We start from the raw sequence: 18,952 nt of genomic DNA, 5'->3' as shown, positions 1-18,952 counted from the left end.
ACTTGCCCTGCTTCTTACACGAGCATATAGATGTGTTGCAAGTCTTCTTGCATACGCAACGTGGAAATCCTTGACCTTTCCCTACGGCAGCAGTTCAAACTCCTTTCTTTAGATTTGTCTAATTCCGATTTAAAAAAGAAATAAAACGTCCAGGCATAAGCAAGTAGACTGAGTACAAAACTATAGAAGCTACTCTTGCAAATTTAATGTTTAACATTCAATATTCAATAATAATTATGGGAAGTAAATTAAAGAAACAATTTTTTTTTCGCTAAATCCTCTAAAATATTTTATAGCCTTTGTTTTTGTTTATCTAGATGTCTGTTTTTTTACTGTTATTAATTTAAATATTTATAATCAACACCATGTTAGAAGAACTGGACAGAGTTTGCAGAGAAATCGTTTTAAAAATAAATATCCCCAAAAAAAAAATACATTATGAACCTCGTGTCCAGTAACAATTTAAAACTTAATAAAGACGAAGTAGAACTTGTTTATAAATACATATCTCTTGGATACAAAATAAGAATAGGCAAGGACAGCCAAACAGGTAAGGTATAAAAAAATAGCACATAGATGGGCATTACATGAAGCTTGAAAAACTTATTTAAAGACAGAAACATGCTAATTAATCTGAAGCAGAAACTCTTTGACTAGTATGACCTACCAGTGATGACCTACAGTGCGAAAACACTGTTTCTAACAAAAAATAATGCTTTCAATGTAATGCACGCGGAAGAATGGAGCGCTTAATGATAATAGAAATAATTAAAGACAAGATCACAAACGAAGACCTAGGAAACAAAACCAGAGTTACATGATGTTGTAAAGAGAGCTTGCAAATTGAAATAAAGATGGGCTTTCCACGTTAAAGGATAAAGGAGGAAAGGTGGATATGCAAGTTAATGGGGACCGAATGGAGACCAAAAACATATAAATAAAACAGAGGAAGGCTACTTACATGATGGCAAGGCGATCTGCGAAAATGGCAAAAAATTGGATGCATACTTCACAAGACCGTTAACTCTGGATACAAGCAGAGAGGTCTATGTCCTTAAATAAAAAATGTAGCTAAGATAATTTTGAACAAAAATATTTATTAGCATTTTTTATGTAGAATGAACCGTTCTCTCAGAAACAATGCTTAAAGCGATTGGCAATTTTTAATGTCCAATGGCAATGTTCAATAAAATTTGTCAGTTCGACGGTAAAAATTCGACATCTTTTGATCCACGTGTCTTATAGACAGAAAATCAAGAGGCATCTTAAAGATAAAGAGTGTAGCTTCTGTACGCAATTTTTGTATTTTGCCGCAAATAAACTGAGTTTTCATAAAGTCGTTAAATAAATAAACGTGACGCGATTTTTTCCAATTTTACTGATTCTTATGAGATCAATATAATTTATCCCTTTTATTAACCGGCCACAGTGGATTTTCGATAAATAGACCTAATATTTAAAACAGTAACCTGAAATTTTAGTCTTAAGTTTTGACAACAAATGTGAGACATTTGAAATATGCTTAAAAAACTCTGAATTTAAACTTTTAGATTACAGACGACCTAAAACAATATTTAAAATTGCTCTTTTTCAGCTACATCGGTACGTTTTTCAAAACTACACCCTAAATATAAAAGTTTAAATTCACCGTTTTTACGCTTTATTATATAGGTATATATATTATTGATATACCATTTTTCAAAGTTAAACACTTGCACGTCACGAATTATACAAAGTGACGTCACTTGTATTTAAAATTTCCAGAACGTCAACCTTAGAGTTCAAATATTTCTAACACAGCCAATAATACGAAACCCATACGGAACTGCTCGATCTTTTATAGGCGTCAACATTGTGTAATAATCAGAAAAATGTAATCATCATAATATTGAAAATTTTAGAATTATATTGATTAAATAACCAAAAACATTTGTTATTATGAATAATATAAATTTTATGAAATAACTCTTCAAGTCTAATATTGCACAAAATAATAATTTTAATTAAATAGATGAGATAATTGTACGCTACTGATACCGGAATACTTCAAATTTTATTGACAGTTAAGCGTGTGTCAAAGGTGTATAAAGTGTTGCCGCTTTTTTAGAGTAATAATTTTGTTTATGTTTTGATTTCTTACACAATTTGATCATAATATAATATATATTAGTAAATTATATTTATAAATACATATTAAATACATATTAAATTTACATATTAAATTTAGAATAATAGCTTTAAAAACTAATTATTGTTGTGTATTGTGATTGTGCTATGTCAAAACAAATAACAATTTTGAACAAGAAATAATGGCGGGACGTCTTTACTATTACAGCCCTAAAAGAGGTAAGTTTAAAATTTAGAATATATAATTTTGTATTAAAATGTTTTTTTATGTATTTTAGTGTGTTGCAGTAGTCTTAAAACTAAGAGTATTTACTGTTAATATAATAGTTTGACAAATAGTTGACATTTTAAAAATTCCTCACTTACTAACTATTCTGATGTGTTGGCAACGCTGTAGGGTTCTTACGTCGTAAATCTTGAATGACGTGCAAGCATTTTTATGTAAAAAATGCTATATGCAGTTCGCACATATTGAAAAATCATGTTGTGAAAAAATTAATACTGTTTAATAAATATATAATAAACTAATATAACAACTTTCAAAGTTTTGCAAGCATAGCTTAGTTTTTATTTTGCTTTGGTTTTTCCTCAGGATGTTCTTGATAAAAAGTCTCCCATTCTGCTTTATTTTCACACTCCCACCTTCTATCTTCTTTTCCGTCGATAAATCGACCACACCAAGTACCTTAAAAATAGATTTTAATTACTAAAACGGCATTAAAGTATTTAACAAAACTTAAAAAGATTTTAATAAATAATGGTATTTTAAAAATAATAAAATTTTTATTAAAAGAATTATTATAATTAAATGTGTTTCTGTTAATATAAAATATAATAATTGTTTACATGTGTTATAAATAATAACCATATTGTAAAAATTTTTTTTCAAAATATTATTCATATGCTCAAATTTAAATTAACTCTACAATATATTCTTTTCTCTCTCTCTCTCTCTCTCTCTCTCTCTCTCTCTCTCTCTCTCTCTTGTTACAAAAATATTCTATTGTTATAAATTAAAGGTGGTATAGTCGGACCAGCTCTTTAAGATTTGGTTTAAATCCAATATATACCCGGAGAGTGGGGTGGGTAAAATGTTAGGGCCCAATTTATCGAATAATGCCGCTTATCAGACCATTAGCCATAACCCAGCGGAGGTGTTGTTGTCACCTGTCAAGAACTATACTTTATGTTTATAGTTTAAATTTTTATTCAATAGTGAGGTTAATTGTAATATAATTTAATGCTTAGGGCAAAGAATATGGATTATTACAATGATTTGAATAACCCCAGCGTATATATATATATATATATATATATATATATATATATATATATATATATATATATATACCTTAGGTGCACACTACTTTGTCAGCGGTAAGTTTTTAACCTAATATTATATCACACCGTCTGTATTTTGTGGTAATTTATTCCTACTAAGTTTCTAACACTAACTTAACTAAATTAAATATACCTTGTAATCTATACCCCTAATTAGTAACTAAATATCTAACTTTACTTGTGATCTAACTTAATCTAATTATACTATAAACTACTAATTATAATTTAAGGTTACTGTTATTTCAGATATTAATAGTTTCAATTATCTAAACGTCTGGTGGAAGAGAAGGTTATTATAAATACATCAGTTGTATGTAACCACAGATAAACTATTTGAATATGTGACTAGTATTATCCCAAATATGGTAAGGTAGACAAGATGGTTGCAGGAAAGGTAAAATGGTTAATTCTCACCAAGTTTATTGTCCACTTTCCTTCTTAGGGTCTATAACTTGGTCTTCTTTATATCCAATAACCCTACAATCAGCTTCTTGAAGTTGTAGATTCAAACGACGAACAGCTTGTATGGAAGCCAATAAAAAGTAAACACCAAATAGAAGATTTGAAGGAGGAGAAGAATATAAAATAAATGTATAAGGTCTGAAAGTAAAAGAATAGTCTTAGAAAGTGTTTAAGTTGTGACTCATGGAATAATAGGTCTTAGATAGGACTTACCGTTGATGTAAGGTGACCTTAATGTAAAATAATTCTCAATCAAGAATTTAATCCGCTATAAGCGCTTATTTTACAAATAGAATTTATTCCCGATCCTGTTGAGGTGAAATTGAGTTTTAAATCCAGAAATTTCCTGTATATTCAGTACCCTTGGCACACGTGAACCCAAAAATCTCAACTTTTTTCCTCAAAAAAAAACAACTCAAAAAACCACAAATCCAACTTTTAAACGAACTGATGACAAGATATCCTGTCTCCAATCTATTAGGACCAACAATTTAAAGTACAACTTTTATAAATTGACCTTTAGAAATTGATGCCAAATAACCTGTCAGAAGAGGTTAAATGTCATGTCACTCAAGATAAGCATACCCTGCAATTAACCTAACATGTGACAGTTTTGATAAAGAAAACATTTGGTAAGAAAACAATAACCTAAAGAAGAACAATTTAAAAGATACATGAAGATACTACCAGAAGAGAAATCAAGCCCTTTATGAAACTATATAACTAAGTAAGTTTTTATAAAATAAATTCAAAGCCAATTTATTGTCTATTCTATTTTTAGTTTCATCGACCACATAAGGAAAATAAACAAAGGAAATATTAAATCTGTAACACCCTCTCTCTCTCTCTCTCTCTCTCTCTCTCTCTCTCTCTCTCTCTCTCTCTCTCTCTCTCTCTCTCTGTCTCTCTCTCTCTCTCTCTCTCTCTCTCTCTCTCTCTCTCTCTCTCTCTCAACTTTACTTGAAGAATATGAAACAACTAGTTTGAGCAAATGATACTCATTCACAATACTATTCACTATACTATTCACAAAAGCATTATTTGTAGAGTAACACAAGGTTCAGTATTGGATCCTCTACTTTTCCTTATCTTTATAAATGATACTAACTTAAAAATCGATGTGAAAATTGTTGTTTTTGCTGATAATACCAGTATCACCTGGAGGAACTCTAATATTGCAATTCTTCATGCAGCTATAACTTCTGATCTACTTAAAATAAAAATCTGATCCGACTCTAATTTACTCACTTTTAACTTAGATAGGACAGTATCATTTTCCTATAAGGATCTCTTTAACTCTTGCTTTGTAATAACAGCCAGATTAGTATCGTTGATTCTGTTAAATTTCTTGGTATTTTTATAGACAGCAACCTTGGATGGTCCATTCATATCTAATTGTAAATAAAAACTAGCCTCAGCCTACTATGCAATAAGATCTGTTTCGAAGGAAATCAATTGAGCATCTACCACAATAACATTTTTTCTTTGTTCAAGTCCCATCTTCGATATGGCCTTCCTTTTTGGGGTTCTAGTACAGCTGCCCAATCTGATGTTATTTTTAAATTACAAAAAAGAGCAAAACGGTATCTTTTCGGTCTAAGTAGAATAACACATTGCAAAAGCTACTTCAAAAATCACGGAATTTTAACTCTTCACTCTCTATATATTCTAGAAACTGTTTGCTTAATGCGTATACGCCTACATGTTTTTTCAGCAAGACCTAATCATGACTACTTCACCATAGATTCAACCGTCGATGTGTATTTACCGATCTCGTTCACCGAGTTAGTGAAAAAATCTGTATTATATTCGGCAAAAAAATTATGCAACCATCTCCCTTTATAACATAAATCTGCAACTTCTTTCCTTAAGTTCCGTAAAATGGCAAAAGCCTATCTACATATTTGAAAGACCATATTATTCAGTAGAAGAGATTCTTAACGCATAACTACCTAACAAATTACAGTACCTTTATGTACAAGTAACTAAATTATTTTTAAAGTCGGTTGGCTATATTTACGCGGGTTTCGGATTTAAAATTTTATTTTAAGTACCCAGTTTTAATTACCTGCTCTTTTGGGAAATATCAACTGGTCAAATGAAATGAAAAATAATCCATAACTTTTTTTAATTAAATAATAATGGAAAATCTTTTATATAATTGACAGTATAATAACGAGAATTACTTCTTTAATGGAGTCTCATGTGGCTAATATAAACCTAGTAATAATTTTATATTACACTTCACACAGAAAATATGGTCTATGTATATTTGTTCCATGGAGAGAATTTCTAATGAAAAATAAAAAAATTTAACTTGCCAACAAAAATGAAAATCAGTCATTATCATCAAAAATATCATAATCGTCATCATCATCACTGTCATCACCATCAATTGTTATTATGATTGCACTTATTTCGTTTATTTTATTTTCACGAGTCCACCAATCTTCTATTAGTTTCTCGCACTTGAATATACAGTTGCACCACACTTCTGGAGTTACAATTGAAAGTGCCTTTCGCCAAGTTTCCCGAACTGCGTCGTCGCTATAACCGTTAGGCCCAATATGGTTGTCATAATATTGTTTTGCTATTCCCCATATATATTCGATGGGATTAAACTGGCAATGATACGGTGGCAGGCGTAAAACTTGATGACCGTAACTTTCAATAATCTGATCCACAACAAAGGTTTTTGGTTTTGCGTGGATATTTGCCAAGCGTAATAATTCTGATTTTAAAATATGTTGTGTAAATGGTATATGTTCCTTTGTCAACCATTCTTTAATTTTATTAACAGTCCAAGAATTCGTTGAACTTTTGTTTAATACTTCAGAATGGTAAGGTGCATTGTCTAAAATAATTACGCTGGACTCACTTAAACCTGGGAGAAGTTTTTCATGTAACCATTTTACAAACATTTCTGTGTTCATATTATCGTGATAGTCACTTGATTTTGATTTAGATGAAAATATTAAATCAGCACCTTCTATAAAACCCGATTTCCCTCCTGCATGTAAAATTATGTGTCGCTTACCTTCTCTATCAGTATGTTTGATAGACTTTACGTTATCATCTTGCCATATTCTCTTGGTTGCACCCCTAGAAAATATCCATGTTTCGTCTTAATATATAAAATTTGCCCTTTCTTCTTTTAATTTAGAATATTTTCTTAGAAAGTTAATTCTTTTATGCGCAACAGAACTTCTTTCACAAAGGGCTTTTCTGTTATCCTTCTTTTGAAATTTGAAACCCAAGTTATGTATCACTTGCCATAGACTTGTTCTGCCAATTTCGTCAAATTTTCTATCTTTTAATTCCGAGAGAATTGTATTTAAGGTCACATGTTCCTTGTTGGCTCGCATTCGATAAATGGTATCACGAATTTCAAATTTTTTTCCATCTAGAATATCTTTCGTTTTCAATGATAGGCGAGTTTTTCGGTGATCTTCTTTCGGTCGTTCATTATTGCGATTTTATAATACTCCTCTTAGTTTGGTTTCACTAATTCCTAGAGCATCACATACGCGTTGTTGAACAGACATTACCGATTTTAAAGGACCGCCATTTTCTTTTTCATCCATAAAATACTTATGTACACCAGAAATTAGACTATCTACATCTAACACACGTCTAGGCATTTTTAAATATTTCCACCAAACATACAATGTCAACACTGGCAAAGAATCAATTCAACTGCAATATTGTACCAAATTTATACCTACCCTAATGTTATTTTAATGTATTTTAAAATATGACCATTAATGCAGTTTTTACCTAATTTTCTGGGAAGTCGTTTACTGCAACTGGTTATCAATGAGTCATTAGCATAATTTTGTTAATCCGAAACCCGCGTAAATATGGCGAACCGACTATATATATATATATTTGTTAGTTGAATGTAACATTCGTTAAAAATTTTAATTTATAGCATATTACAGTTCTCATAAAGCGGATGAAGTAGTAGTCGAACGTATTTTTAAGCACCTGTTTTATGATGTTTATTTAAGTTAAAACATTATTTATAATTTAAAAATTGTTTTTTAAAATTATTAGTAGATAGTAAAAATATTATTTTACCTGACGAATCTTGAACTACACTAGTAGCTTCAACACTGCAGACACAATCCGGTTTAAATACAATGTTGCAGGGCAATATGGACTTTAGTACGACTCCTTGACAATATACATTCCCATGCTCATCCTTGACTGCGGAAAATCCGTCTTTACATTTACAGTCTGAGATTTCGTCACCATAAATTGTTAAAATTGGCAGTAGCAGAATGCAACAGAAGCAATATAAAATACTCCTACAAAAATTATATATGAAATATGCTAATTAATAAAGACATTATTTATTTATTGGCTTAAAATCATATTTATAACACAAGAAAGTTATATAAATATAATATAATTAAATAAATAGCATGCAAAAAACAAGAATAGATTACCGGCTCACAAAGCTAGTACAAACATTATACCAAAACGCCACAATGCGTGTAAAACTACATGATACCACCAGAGAACTTCATATCAAGCAAGGTGTGAGACAGGGCGACACTCTCTCACCTAAATTATTTATAACGGTCCTCGAATACGCCTTTAAAATGCTAAAGTGGGAAAATAGAGAAATAAAAAAGATGGAGAAATGCTCAATCATCTGCGTTTTGCCGACGACATAGTACTTATTACCGAAGATCTGGGTGAAGCACAACAAATGGTACAAGAATTAGAAAACGTATCTTCAACAATAGGTCTAAAAATGAACATCAGTAAGACCAAATTTATGACAAATTTAGTTCCCAGCGAACACCTAATCATCCAAAATCAAGTGGTAGAATTGACAGAAAAGTACATATATCTTGGTCATGAAATCAGAATAGGCAAGGACAACCAGACCTGCGAATTTCAACGACGAATAACACTTGCTTTGGCAGCGTATGGTTCACTATGACACATCTTTAAGAGCAACATCCCGATAGCTATGAAACGGAAGACATTTGACCAATGCGTTCTTCCTATTATGACATACGGAGCAGAAACCCTCACGCTCACAAAAACAACAACACTAAAAATGCGAGTGGCACAAAGGCGCATGGAAAGATCAATTCTTGGCGTGACAAAAAAAGACAAAATAAGGAATCAAGACTTAAGGAAAAGAACAGGTATCAGTGATGTCGTCGAACGTATAGCCAAGCTGAAATGGAATTGGGCAGGTCACATAACGACACTGAAAGACACAAGATGGACCAGAAAACTAATTGACTGGCGCCCAAAAGAAAACAAACGCAGCAGAGGACGACCACCAACACGCTGGATGGACGACATTGGACGAATATCCAAGAAATGGCAACAAGAAGCACAGAACCGTGAAGAGTGGCAAAAAATGGGAGAGACCTATGTCCAGCAGTGGACAGAAAAGGTTGCATGATGAATGAAAAAACAAGAAAAATGAATTCGAAAAATTCTGAACGGAATACAAGAAAAAAATTTTAAGAAAATTTGTGACAGAACGAAGAAAATTTATAAAAACTATCTAGAGTCACAAATATTCTTCGGAGGTAGTTTAATTTAACAACTATATGTTAAACCACAATTCTATCTCAGAAAGAGAAAGATAAGGGCGAATCTCGGCTAAGGGCAGAAGGCCGTTAGCGTAATCTTTCCAGTCTACAATGATTGAAGATTGTGGCGATGGACATGCTCCTCATCACACAAAAAAAATATTGCAAAAATTGTTGCAGAAGAAAAGTTAATTAGCTTTAGAACATGCAATTTACAAGGTATTTAGAAGGTATTAGAACTATGCCAGATGAGATGTTAAAAGAAATTAAGAGATATACCTTAGAAGTAACAGTCCTTAAAGAAACAAAAAAGAAAGGGAAAGGAACAGGCGAGTTATAGATTTTGTTTATTTATATAGTGAAGTGTAAAAAGAAAGAAGAGCAGCAGCATGTGCAAAGTATACTGATAAAAAAAGGCTGTCACGAAATGTTAAAAACTAGAAACAAATAGAGATCCCATGAACTAAAGAACTACAAGTCTGCTTAGTCTCCTATAAATTCCTTACAAGAATAGTAACGAATCGTACCGGATTTGGAACAAATGATCACCTACAGAGCATTAAAAAGGTAATAGAAAAGACTATCGAATACAGTAGACCACTCGTTCTGGCTTTTTACAGATTTCCATAAAGCCTTTGGGATAGTAGAATTTGACAGAACACTGGAAGGACTACAAGCATGTCGCATTGACTACTGATAACAAGATTAATTTACAATACATACAAGAACGCAACTATGTCTGTGAAACTACATAAAAACACGGATTATATCCCAATCGGCAGAGGAGTTAAGGTCATACCTTATCGCCTAAACTGTTTTCTGCAGCACTAGAATATGCTTATAAAAAACTGGAAAAAGACAGGCCTGAACATTGACGGTAGAAGATTAACATATTTGAAATTTGCAGACTACACAGTTTTGTTCTCGGACAACCTCAAGGAGATATATATTTAATGCTACATGAACTTCAGTTAGTACCAGTACTTGTGTACCAGTGTGGGTCTTAAAATAAACATCTTCAAAACAAAATTCATGAAAAAACTAAGTACCTAGCGGAAATATTAATATTGAGGACAACGAAGTCTAGTTGGTGGAAAAATACATTACCTTTGACACGAAATAAAGATCACAAGAGGCAACCAAACATGCAAAATACGAAGAAGAATTAACCTAGCATAGGCAACCTATGAAAAACTGAAAAACTATTAAAAGCGATATACCAATTTCATTAAAACGTTAAATATTTGACCAATGTGTGTTGCCTGTGATGACCTATGGTGCCGAAACGACATTGACAGCTGAAACTTCTATAAAACTGCAAATAGCTCAGAGGAAAATGGAAAGGTCAATGCTAAGTATATTGTTTCGTGACCTAGTTAAAAATGAAGACTTATAACGAAGAACAAGAGTTACCGATGTTATTTCTAGAATTGCCACACTGAAATGGAACTTGGCCGGACACGTCGCCCGAATCGGTGATGAAAGGTAGACGAAGGTATTGCTTAAGTAGAGGCCAAGGTTAGACAAAAGAAGTAGAGGAAGACCCCTACTCGTTGGACTGACGATCTCAAAAAAATGTCAAGATATTGGATGAAAAGTGCTCAAGATAGAGCACAATGGACAAACATAAGGGAGGTCTATGTCCAGCAGTGCAGGCAAAGGGCTGGGTGATATAATGACGAGGAACAAATAAATAAAAAACTAGTAAAAGTTGAGATAAAGCTAAAAGTGGCTTAAAGATAATAGGCGCAAATGCAGCTTCAGAAGATTAATGGACCATTTAAAGGATAAATTTTACCAGAAACTTAGTAGAGAGTGTTGGAACTAGAAGGGAAGTAATTCTAATAGATGACGTAAATGTTATAACCGAAAGAAGAGTAGATTAAGAAAAAGCATTTAATACGAAACTAACAAAAAGCTCTTTAAAACATTGATCGAAGTAGGTCTTCTTTTCTTTTTCTTGATGTGACTATCCGTCACTAATGTTGGCGATCATCATGACAATCTTTATCTTATCTGCAGTAGCGCTGAAAAGCTGCACAGATGTTGTATTGAACCAGATTCTGAGGTTCTTTAACCAAGATGTTCTTCTTCTTCCTAGACCTCGTCCAAATATTTTTCGTTGCAGGATGGCTTGGAGGAGAGCATATCTATATCTAAGTAGGTCTTAGTAAGGAGTATTTGCGAGATACCGCAAATGTCTATAACAATGCGAGGAGATTTATATCTGAATCGTTTTTAATAATAAAGGATTTAATAAGAGATGCTGTTTATCTATGGTACGTATGGTGGTAAATGTCAATAACAGCTTTGTTTTTCTCTGACAATCAGCTACGGCTACTTCGATAACGAGTAGTCGTAGCGAGTGAAAACGAGAACATAAAGGTTTATAAAATTAAAGACAGAATACAAAGAGTTAATCTTAAAATGAATATACCAAAGACAGTGTATATATTAATAGGGAATGATTGGGAATATTCAAAGGCAAAGAGTTGTTAAACCCCGATTAGTAAAACGAAAAAAACAAAAAATTAGACGTTTCTGCTGGAAAAAGCATAACAACTAACGATATTATTTAGTATAAAAAAAACCAAATAAATCAAAAAGGTCAAAATAAAAAAGAAAAAAAGATGTAAAACAGGAATAAAAAAAAATAGAAACAGAATGGGAAAAACTTGAAAAAAAGCCAGATTTAGAAAATAAATGAAAAATTAAGAGCAAAAGAGAAAAATGAATAAAAAAGTCATGAAACTTTCGTCTTCGATAAAAGATAGTGACAATTACAGCCTTATTTCGTCTGGTTATAAGGGCATGATTCTTTCAACGAACGAAGAGGAGAAAATAAACACAATCAGTGGTTTCCAAGAAAATCACACAAATATCGAACCAGTTGCATCTACTTCTTTTAGTGCCATAAAACCCCCGGAACAAAACGAAGAAGAAGAATTAAAGTCAAATCTGCAAAAAACGAAAATTCGTTTTAAATAAAATAAGCTAACAGCTAACTTTTGAGATAGCTGTTAACGTGTAAGAAGGTGTTGTTGAATGCAAGGAACGTACCAAAAAGTTTTGAAAGTGCCCAAAGAAAAGGACTCTATAAATGGAGTGCTATTAAGAAAAAAACCCCACCTCCAAAAATGTTAAAAAGATTACTATTTTTGTCAGCAATTTGTAAAAATATAAATTGTTTGCTTTTTGTATGTATGTTTTCTTAATATTTTTACCTTTTCTAAAACAACATCATTTCATCATTTGAAATGTTTTTTTTTCTGTCATATAAATATACTGTTAATTAAAAAACCCATGTTTTTCTGTGACTCTAGCTATTTATATATTGCTTTAACATAAGTAAAATCATATTGGTTCAAAGTAACCCTAACATAAGGATAACATTGGCCCAGATAAAAATTTTAAAAGTCAACCAAGCAAGAAAAGCAATTTCCCTTCTCAATAGTATCCTTTGGGATCAATCAATCTCTAATAACAACAGGCACAAAATATATAACACAATCATTAAAAGTATAATTACCTACAGTAGTGAAGTATGCCATTAAAGGAAAGATACAAGAGAAAACTTGAGGCAACGGAAATGGATTTCTGGAGACGTCCAGCTGGAAAATCTAGACTAAAAAGAGTAACGAACAACAGACTGAAAAACAGAGACATAGAAGAAGATTATGGATAAATCGAGAGGAGTGGCAACTGGTTACCGAGTATATATATATATATATATATATATATATATATATATATATATATATATATATATTTAAAAAGTAAAAAAATATTTTTTAAAAACACTAAAACACTTTATGCATGGTGTTTGAGGTAGTTTACTTATGTTAAACAGATGACCACAGCTCATTAGTAGAAACATGCTAAATTGATTGAGATTTAATTTAAAAGGTTTTAAGAAATGGGCCAAACTAGTCCGGGTTTACGGTATCTAATTACATATAATTTAATGAGTGTCTGTTTAGTTGAAACAATATGATATTTAAACATGAACCATCACAATGTTGTAGAAAATATGTAATATTACTACTAAATTAAAAACAAATAAGAATTATTTATATGTTATAAAACAAATGTATTAAAATCTGCACTTACATTTTCAAGAGCGATGACACCGTCCTTGTAGCGACACAACTGATGGTACCCAGCCGTACAGAATGTATAAGGAAGTACCGTTTCTCAGCGAAGAATCTTAACAGGTTTCATAATACTACAACAGCATAGTAAACAGTCCACAGCAATTAACTTCTCGAAATTTTACTTTCGCTGTTCGTAATTTTTGTTAAAAGAAATTTATGAAGCAATGAAAGTACTATTATGCAACAGTCATAAATTTATATCCATTTTGTAAATTACACCTTTAATTTCCAACGGCTTTTATGTGTAGTTTATGATTTTCTTATAAAAGAGACATTTATAATAGAATAAAAAGGGATCTAATAAATCCCTATTATAACATTATCTGTATTATTTACCAGTGTTATACCTGAAGAATGGATACTCTCAACGTTCGTTATGACATGACCCAAAAAAGACAATACAAAAGAATGTTTAAAACAAAGAACATCCAGACTCTTACTGAGCCATTTAATAAATATGTTTTTAAAAATCATCCGTAACCGAATTTATTAAACCAAGTTGGAAACATATAATATTAGCAATAATACACACGCACTTCATAATTAGGTAACAGACATTCTTATTTAAATAAAAATTAAGTATCTAAAAATATTTCTTAATTTATTGGAATATTTGGGCTAAGATTCTTCTTCTTCTTCAAGTTCCGCTCCTATCGGAGATTGGAAATCATTCTGGCAATTTTGTTGGTTACACGCCTGAATAGTTCAATTGAACTGCATCCAAACCATTCATGGAGATTGCGTAGCCACGAGATTTTACGTCTTCCTACGCTTCTTCTGCCTTTGATTTTACCCTGCATTATATTCCTTAGTAGTTTCCTATTTTTCACCTCTCGTGATGTGCCCCAAGTATTCCAATTTCCTGATTTTTATGAAATTTAAAACTTCTCATTGTTTTCCTTGTTGTTCGAGAACTTGTTTATTTGTTTTGCGATCTATCCAAGATATTTTCAAAATACGTCGGTAACACCACATCTCGAATGCTTCTAGGTTTTTAATGTTGGATTTTTTAAGTGTCCAAGCTTCAACCCGATACAAAAGGGTAGAGAAAATATAACATCGAAGCATTCTTATTCGGAGCGATATATTGATATCGCGATTACAAAAAAGTTTTCTTATTCTATTAAAATTGACCGTGCAATTTCAATGCGGCATCTTATTTCTTTTGTCTGATCAGTATCTTCTGTGATCCATGCTCCAAGGTATTTGTACGAAGATATTTGTTCAATTTCTGTATTATCTAGCACTAGCTTAACTTTCATGTTTTGTGCTTTTGTAAATACCATGAACTTGGTTTTCTTCAAATTTATTTTTAGTCCATAATCGTTGCAATATATATTTAGTTGTTCAGCAAGGTGTTGCAGTTCTTCTAGTTGTCCTGCTAGAAGAACGGTGTCGTCAGCATATCATATGTTATTAAGTGGCTCACCGTTTAATATAAGGCCCTCACTGACCTCGGAAGCGCTAATTCTGAGATGGCTTCAGTGTATAAATTGAATAACAAGGGTGATAAAATACACCCTTGGCGGACACCACGGCGAATCTGGATATCCTCGGTCAGTTCCTTTTCAACTTTCACTTTTGCTGTTTGGTTCCAATAGAGGTTACATATGATTCTAATGTCTCTACTATGTTTTTATTTAATAAAATTTCTTTACCCGATTATGCTGCACTCTGTCAAATGCCTTCTCAAAATCAATGAAACAGGCATATACTTCCTGATTTATATCTAAGCATCTCTGCGAAAGAACATTTACTGCAAACAGTGCATCTCGTGTTCCCAGTCCTTTCCTAAATCCCATTTGTGTATTACTTATGCCTTCATCTAATTTCTTATGGATTTTATTGTGAATTACTTTTAAAAACAATTTTAAGACATGACTCATTAAGGTTATGGTGCGATGTTCATTGCACTCCTTTGCATTGGCTTTTTTGAGTAGAAGTATGTCGTCTATGGTATTGAATAGATCCAAAAGAAGATCAATAGATTCAGTATTCACAATTTTGAGTAATTCGATAGAAACTTCATCCGGCCCGGGAGATTTACCACCTTTAGCTTGTTTCATTGCATATTCAATTTCTTCTCGTATAATGTCAGGCCCAGTATCATCCTTAAATTCTTTTGGTGTTTTTGTTCTCTCTTTGTCTTCAAAAAGTTATGCTATATATTGTGTCCATCTCTGCATTTTTTGGTTTATGCCTGTTAGAAGTGCACCACTTTTATCTCTTAGTTGCCTAGTTTGAGAGTTATTCTCATTCCTGTTAATTCTCTAATTCTTTTATGCATGTTAAAAAAGTCATATTTTTTTTCAATTTCTTAAAGAAAAAATAGGCTATAGGCTAACATTAAAATATTCCAAAAAATAAAAATTTTTAGTGGACTGAAGCAGAGATGCATCTTGTATCCCGTGCTATATATAGGTATATTGAATCTATTTGCCAAGAATTCCTCAAGCAGTTAAACTAAAAATCGCTAGTGGATAGTGAAAAAACGGCGAGATAATGTTTAATACGCGCACGATATAGTGTTACTTGCAAAAACATCATAGGTTACAATGATTACTTACAAATATGAATAATACTGGCAACAGTTATGGCGTAAAGAATCCTTATCAACAGCTATTTTATCCCTTGTCGAATGTATCTTCTTCTTATTGTGCCGTCTCCTTTCAAAAGATGATGATCCAAATAGCAATTGTAGCGTTAGAAACTACTGCACAAAGATATCTGTTGATGAGAGTTCAAACCATCTCCTCAGGTTTTTCAGCCACGAGTTCTGGCGTTTTTCAACTGATATTTTGTCCTGCACTTTACCTTTCAATATAATTTGGAGTAATTCATATCTGTCACCGCTTAACAGATGACTCTTTCTTGATTGGGACATTTAAGTTCAAGAAAAAATGTTAAAAAATCTGGAACAATTTAAAAGGTGAAACGTGCGACCTTACGATGAGCGAAAGATGGTTTAGATTTTTAATAAGGTACCTCAGACTTGATAATATCAAAACAAAAAATAAAAGAAAGGAAATAGATTAACTTTGAAATATTTGTAGGTAATTTCCAAAAAAACTTTAGTGCAAGTGAATTATTTACTATAGACCAACAATTATTGGCTTTTAGAGGTAGCTGCAATTAAAAAAAAAAATATATTCCTTGTAAGCCTGTCAGATATAGATTTATGATATTCGAAATAGTGGATGCAAAGACCTTGTATATATTTAATCTCAAAACCTACGTTGAAATACAACCCGAGTGACCATACAAGCTGAGTAATTCTTCTGAAGATATAGTTCTGGTTGATGACTGGGGATGATTGGTTTACCAGTGTGTCACTAACAACAAAATTGCCGGAAGAGAGAAAACTAACTTACGCTGGCACCACGAAAAAGAATAAACGTGAAATATCACCACAGTGTTTTTATCTAAAACAAATAAAGGAGAACGAACATCACTTTTTGATTTTTAGAAAAATTTCACCATGGTTTTCTATTATCCTAGAAAAATAAGGCTGTTCTATTCATTTCTTCTACGCACAATGATAATGCGACTGACCCGAAAACTGATAAAAAGTAAAAAACCGAAATCGTCACCTTTTTCAACCAAACTAAAATAGGTGTAGATATAGTTGACCAAATGTATGAAAAATACAATGTAGCAAAAAACACAGATCGGTGGCCCATGGTCATATTTTATGATCTGATAAATATATCTGCTATAAATGCCTACTGTGTATATAAAGCTAATATCATAAGTAAAAAAGTTTCAACAAGCAACTTTATTGAAAACTTAGTATGAGAACCAATCAAATCGTGTTGTTTCAAGCCCGATTGATTTCTTCGTTTTGATTTAATCACTTTAAAGTATTGATCGACCGAATCCTGCTAGTTCATAGCGATCCGATCGTGTGGTGACAAAAATCAATTGATCGACCGCCGACGGCGCTGATCGAACTAAAACAAAATCCCACAGCCAATACTCTCATTACTTTTGGTCCTCGGTCGTTCCCTACTTGCGACGAAGAGCACTTGAAAGACTGAACTAGAACTAAAAGGTACTGAAAATATAAGCGATGTATGTATACAGGGTGTTTAAAAAACTGAAAAATAATTGGGGTTTGCTTAGTAAAAAATTTTTGTAACGCCATCCGTTTTCAAGATACAGGGCGTTGAAGAAAAAAAAATTTACGCATTTTTTACAATTTTGCCGAAACTACTGGTAACATTGGAATGAAATTTTATACGAATATGTTTTGGAAGCTGATACATCTCATGAATTTGTTTTTATATCTGATTCTCATAGAGGGCGCTAGTTACACGGATCGTACTAAGTATTAGTCAATATAACTTTTTTAAGAGTATAATTATTAATCAAAATTTCAAGTAAACTTAAACATCATTTAATTTTACACTAAAAAGGTACTCTTGGTAAAACTCGATACTGTGTACTGTTTTCGGAATATTTTGATTTGAAAATTATGAAGTAAATTGATGCTGGTAGTAATGATAAAGTTCTAATAGGTATAACTCTATTTTCTATAAGTGTGCCATGGAAATCTGACATTTATTGATTGTTATGACGATAAATCAACAATAATTACAGTTTTGAAACCTTGTTATTTGTAAAATCAAATCAAAATGTACTTAAATGTTGAATACACTGACATGTTATTAACCTTAGGTGAATGTTTAGGATGTTCTAGTGCAGCTGTGACACTTTATGCAGAAAAGTTTCCTAGAAGAAACTTACCAAGTAAAAAACATTTAGAGCTGTTGAACGACGTTGTCGAAAAACGGAATGTGAGACCAAATAAAATAAATTCTGGTAGACCAAGAACAACAAGAACAATTAATAAAGCAAATAATATTTTGAATTTACTTGATCAAGATCCAACAGTTAACTTAAGGAATATAGCAAGACAAACAAATACTTCTTCTTCAAGTACTTGGCGGATACTGAAAGAACAGCAATTACATCCTTATCATTACAGACAAGTCCAAGAGCTCTTGCCAGATGATCTACCGTAGTGGATTTTTGTGAAACATTGCAACAAAGGACAGCCCACAATCCAAATTTTTTAAAATGCATTATTTTTACGGACGAGGCCACCTTTACGCGACAAGGTATGTTTAACTCCCATAATGCACACTACTGGTGTGATAAAAATCCACGAGTCAAAAGGGTATCACATTACCAACACTCATTTAAAGTTAATGTTTGGGCAGCAACTTTAGGTAACAAATTAATAAGTTATCATATTCTACCTGGAAATTTAAATGGTGATATGTATCTTGATGTTTTAAACAA

At 32.0% G+C, this 18,952-nt stretch overlaps 1 long non-coding RNA gene across 1 annotated transcript; it reads right to left on the bottom strand.

Moving 5' to 3' along the window:
• Positions 1–2,611: 2,611 nt before the first annotated feature.
• Positions 2,612–13,743, bottom strand: LOC140446026 (uncharacterized). Its single transcript, XR_011951456.1, has 3 exons — positions 13,605–13,743; positions 8,011–8,240; positions 2,612–2,812 (listed from the first exon to the last, which is right to left on the bottom strand). It is a non-coding gene; the product is annotated as an uncharacterized lncRNA (long non-coding RNA).
• Positions 13,744–18,952: the final 5,209 nt, after the last annotated feature.

This window comes from Diabrotica undecimpunctata, chromosome 7 (assembly GCF_040954645.1).
Source record: "Diabrotica undecimpunctata isolate CICGRU chromosome 7, icDiaUnde3, whole genome shotgun sequence".
Taxonomy (NCBI): domain Eukaryota; kingdom Metazoa; phylum Arthropoda; class Insecta; order Coleoptera; family Chrysomelidae; genus Diabrotica; species Diabrotica undecimpunctata.
This window is presented reverse-complemented; position numbering and strand designations above follow the sequence as displayed.